The 5,171-nt window shown below is 43.0% G+C and overlaps 1 long non-coding RNA gene across 2 annotated transcripts in view; it reads right to left on the bottom strand.

The window, feature by feature from the left end:
- Positions 1 to 75: 75 nt before the first annotated feature.
- Positions 76 to 5,171, bottom strand: part of LOC114007721 (uncharacterized) — a 14,013-nt gene continuing 8,917 nt past the window's right edge. For both annotated transcript variants that reach the window (XR_003549304.1, XR_003549305.1), the window contains exon 3: positions 76 to 2,031. This is a non-coding gene — a long non-coding RNA (uncharacterized LOC114007721). The remainder of the gene's footprint in view (positions 2,032 to 5,171) is intronic.

Genomic DNA, 5,171 nt, shown 5'->3' with positions numbered 1-5,171 from the left:
GAAAGAGCAGATTTGAGCTGGCCCTGAGGCATGGAGGGTGACTACCGTGTGAGGATGCCGGCTCCCACATGGCCCACCAGAGTTAGTATCCTGGACCTGGTGGTTAGAAATACGAACCAAGCACACGTAGATGCCCAGGGTCTTAATGGGATAGAGAACTGGGCAACAGGCTTGTGGCGTGACCAGACCCTGTGAGGGAGTGCTTTCTCTCTCATGGTCTCTGTCTCATATGCACGGCCATGCATGTCCACATATGTGCACCCCCTGGCCAAAAGAAGAAAATTACACAGTCATACGGGATGAAAAGCAAGTCCCATGGTTTCAATGACCAGACCATTTACATTGGGGGCAAATATTTAAAACTCCCGAGCAATGTTCTTGGTGGCCTTTCTACCCAGACTCTGTTCAGTCACAAAATGCTCAGACGTCAGCATGCTCCACTTGCTTGGCGAATCACTCAGTAATAGCAGAGGGAGAAATGACAGAGAGGACAGATTTAGAAAACAGGGTGACACTTGGACCAACTTTTAGGGCCTCATACTGGAAGCTGAGCACTGCTCTGACAGAAGCACTGCTAGAAAAATTCAAATAAGCATGTGGTACTATGTAGCTAATATATATGCTCATAAATGGAGCACTTGGCATGGACTGGGCATTGGGCTGCCTGCACACTTCGTGTTAGATTTCATTCAATTCCACACGACTGCATGACAGGAGTGTAGCCATTATATCCACTCTACAAGTGATGGGACGGATTCAGAGCACACGGGTGACCGGACCGGGATCTCACGGCTAGCCTTGGAGCTGGGATTGAAACCCAACTGTTTTGGACTCTAGAACTGAAGATCACAACCTTGCTCCATAATATACATATCTACAAAAACCTCCATTATTGATAAAGCACTTATTAATAGTTTAATTCCGTTCTAATCACATAGATGCTTCTTTTGAAGGAATTTTACGTAGAAAACAAGCTGATTGCAAATAAGATCTGATTAATTTTATTTGTAACTTTTGGTTTGTATTTCAGCTAGATCTAAAAAGCAGTTGCAGGCCTTTTTAATGAAACCTAAATATGCAATAACATTTAAGATAACCGTTAAAACCTTGGAAAAATAAGAATTGAGGAAGAAAAATATATCTTCTAAGTGAAAACCATATCATGACCGAGCCTAAACTTACAGATAACCACAGCAAAAAGCTACACAATGTGTAATCTTCATCATCTGATAGAAGGAAACATTCCGTTTGTAGGAGAGACAAACATGTTCTTAGAATCGAAAACAGCCATTCAATGTCGGCAGTCACTGAGCAAACACGGCAGATAAACATCTGGCCCGGAACACTCCCTGGAGCAGCCCTTCCCAGGAACTGTGTTTTGGGAGCTAAGTTGGCCCATGAGCCCAGAAGGCACTTTGAAGACAGGGTAAAGGACAGAGGTTTGAGGATTTCAGCAAATTTCTAACCCATTCCCCCAATGCCTCTGTGACCTGGGGCCTGGATTTTTCTTGCAAGGGCCTAGAGCAATGTGGTGACCGTTTGTGACAGTGGGAACGTTTCCTGTAATATTCGCGGATGTGGCGCCACCATTTACAGAAAGACTTTTTTTTTTCATTGCTCTTACAAGCAAAATCGTTTGAAAAATGGCAGGTGTGTATATTTAGTTCTTGATTAAAAATTGATTATTTGCCAGTTAATAAAGATTACATAACACTATTATATTAGTAAAAGATTTGGCAAGCATTTACGGCAGGGTTCCACACCACTGCCTGTGGGCAGATCCAGACCACCAACTGTTCTCTAAATCGAGTTTTTGTGCTGCACACATCTGTTTACTGCCGCGGCTGCTTCAATGGCAGAACTGAGTAGTCACAACAGAAACCCCGCAGCCACAGAACTGAGAGTACTTACCCTGCCCTTCACAAGGCTGGCTCCTGCTGAGTAAAGTACGAGGCACTGTGCTCGTGGTTTTGCGTAGCTCATCTCATTTTGTGGCCACCCACTGAAGTAGCTGCGGCTGTTACCCTACTTCTGCAGTGGAGAAGATTGAAAAATGTTTGTCAGGAGGATGATAATCAGTGGGAAAAAAATAGCTCCTTTAAGACATTACTGTTTAAGTTATCCTTGAAAATTTTAGAAGTCTCTTGAAATCTTTTTAGTTTTTAAAACATTTTTTAAAACATGAACAGCTCATTTCTGGGACCCTTCCCTCCAGGTGGGCTCAGGGCTCAGGAGGTCTCCTTTAATCTATCATCTGCCTTGGCCCACCCTGAGGCAAACCTGCTCCTGACAAGCCAACTCACAGACCGTGCATAGGCCACCCACATCAGACCAACCCAGAGCACTTAGAGCACAGCTGTGCGCACTCTCGAGTATAAACGTAGTGATAATTCAGATCTGCCGAATCAGGATTCCTCCTGGGATCCCCAGTTTTGATAAGCTCCCAAGAAGATTCCTGGATACATTATATTTAAGCACCATCAGTTTTAGGGTTTCTCAGGAGGGGAAAAAAAATCTGCATTTAGAGAGTAGCACATGGTATTTTCTATTTCTCCTTACACTGGGCCTCAGCACTTTATGCAATGTTCGACCTCCTGTCAAAAATATTAATCATCTGGTTAATGCCCTCCTCCCTAATCTCTCCTTTGTTGATGCCTTTATAACCATTTTTTAAAAACTATGCTTTTTTAGAAAACATGTTTTTTCTTGTCAATGACCAAATATGTCACATTTGTTCTATAGAGAAAAATAAAGATATTTTAAAAATAAAATACTAAGACCATCATATGTAATTAAACTTTAAGTACTTATTTCAAATAATGAGGATTTTAAAAGCTTTGCCCAGAAGGAACCCAGCAGCCACTGTAGTAAGTACGGCACAGGAAGCCTCTCCATCCTGGGGCTGTCACTGTTTCCCGGAATGGAACGTGTGGGGGTCAAACAGGACACGCTCTCTTGCCCACTCTGCCCTATTACCAGGCCATGGATAAACAAAGTTTCAGAAAATGCTCCTCGGGTTAAATTCTACTTAATCTAGTTCAGATGCAAAATGAGACTTATGCAGAGGTGTATCAGGGAAAATATCTGTGTGCTTGGAGGCAGGAAGAGAACAGGTCAAGGCTGCAAGTATGACTCTGAGTAAAGGAGAGACAGACCTGGGCAGAGGCTTCCTCAACTGCACAGCAGATGCAGCAGAGCCTTGGGATGCCTTAGGCTGGCAGAGGAGCCCCGAGACGCTCTGCCTTGCTCAGTAGCTAGTGGGGAGCAGTTCCTGGGAGCAGCTGAGTCAAGCCTCAGCACAGCACAGAAGTATGCCCCAAGGGATGGCCCTGAGTCCATTTTACGGGGCGACTCCATTTGGTTAAACCCTTCTCACCGAGAATCGGCGCCATTTCAAGGAGGTGAGCTGATCACGTAGAAGGTCATAAGACTGTCACCCCACTGGGGCTGACCAATGAGAAAAAAGAAATACCAGAGACCTAAAGTAACTTTCTTGCCCAACTTAACAGTCTGGCGACCAATCAGTAAAAGACAACTATGCTTCTTGTAATCTACAGCCCATGTATAGTTGCCTGAGTGCATTCCTCAGCACCCCTCGACACCCTCCACCCCCCAACAGCCATACAAAAATCAGCCCAATTGCAGCTCTGACTCCAATCTGCTATGTCGGTAATGAGTGAAAGTCCTGGCTCGAGCCCGAATAAAAGTGACCCTTGTGTGCTTGCATCAGAATCAGCCCCTTGGTTGGTGGTCTTTTGAGAATTTCACAACAGGGCACAACAGCCCATGGTCAGCTGCTCCCATGGTCGGAGAGCCGTGAAATGCATGCTTGTGACTGTCATGGGTTCAGAACCTTGCTTTTGCATTTTTTCATCAAGAAAATACTGATAGTAGGAGATTTTGATCTTTAGTGTGATGCTGTTAATAAAGACACTTTAGGCAAATTAAATGTAGCAGCATCCATGTGAGTGAAGAAACAATCCAGGAATTGGGAAGCACCTTGAGTCCCTGAAGGTTCAGGGAACTCCATCCAGCAATGCAATGCAGCCATTAAAAAAAAAAAAAAAAAAATCAGTAACATCAAGAAACAGCCTGATTGGATACAGCCCGTGCCTTTGCCTTATTTTTTATATGTTCGTGCAGTTTGCAGCCTGTGATTGGCTGAAAGCTAAGCTGCTATAATTGGTGGAGACACAAAAGTAGGTTGCAAACAAACATGAAATTAGGTTACAATTTGCTATATATGCTGGCAGATAATTAATGTAGCAGTGCAATCATAGAAATTATACATGTAAGCAAGGGGTCACTATGAATCATTGGATCATTTTGGTATGGAAGGGGTTAAACATAAGCTCTCAGATGAGAGAGCAGAGCCTCAGCACTGCCCGGGGTCACAGGGTGTCAGGTCACCCGCACACAGGCCAGCACCCTTCTGTCACCAGCCCGAGCCAACCAGTGCAAGTTCTGGTGGCCCTGCTGCAGGGATGGGAGGAGTATGTCAAAGACTCATTCATCTGTATGTGTTACGCATTCAGCAAAAGCACTTTAATTATAATTCATCAAATAATTGCATCTTCAGATCTCTCTATTACTATCAGTAGCTGACCAGTAGAAATTAAACTATTCTAAAAGAGCAGCAATTTCTCTTGACGCTGAGAAATTTCAAGTTGTAGCAACCTAGATAAAATACAAAAATCCACTAGATGTTAGAAACAGTTCAACTTTATTTAAGAACACAGTCAGCTGTGATGCTGCCAGGACCGTGCTTCATGGAGCGAGATGCCGAAGAAATTTTTATTTTCGTTTTTGCTTGTATCTGATGCCAAGATGGCTTGTAAGTAATCTAGACTTGACTTACAGGAGGTAAGCAAAAGCACTGTAATTGTGCTTATATAGAGGTGTGTATATATATATGGATATATATATAGAGAGAGAGAGAAAGAGAGGTGTGTATATACACACACACATACATAGAAGTGTATATACACACGCACACACATATATAGAGGTGCATATATACACACACACATATATGTAGAGGTGTGTATATATACACACACATGCATATATAGAGGTATATATATACATACACATATAGAAAAGTGTATATATATATATATATATATACACACACACAAACATATAGAGAGGTGTATATACACACACACACA

The sequence above is a fragment of the Tupaia chinensis genome, unplaced genomic scaffold, assembly GCF_000334495.1.
Source record: "Tupaia chinensis unplaced genomic scaffold, TupChi_1.0 Scaffold000223_1, whole genome shotgun sequence".
In the NCBI taxonomy this organism is placed as follows: domain Eukaryota; kingdom Metazoa; phylum Chordata; class Mammalia; order Scandentia; family Tupaiidae; genus Tupaia; species Tupaia belangeri.
The sequence above is the reverse complement of the archived record's forward strand: the minus strand, read 5'-3'. Positions and strand labels throughout refer to the sequence as shown.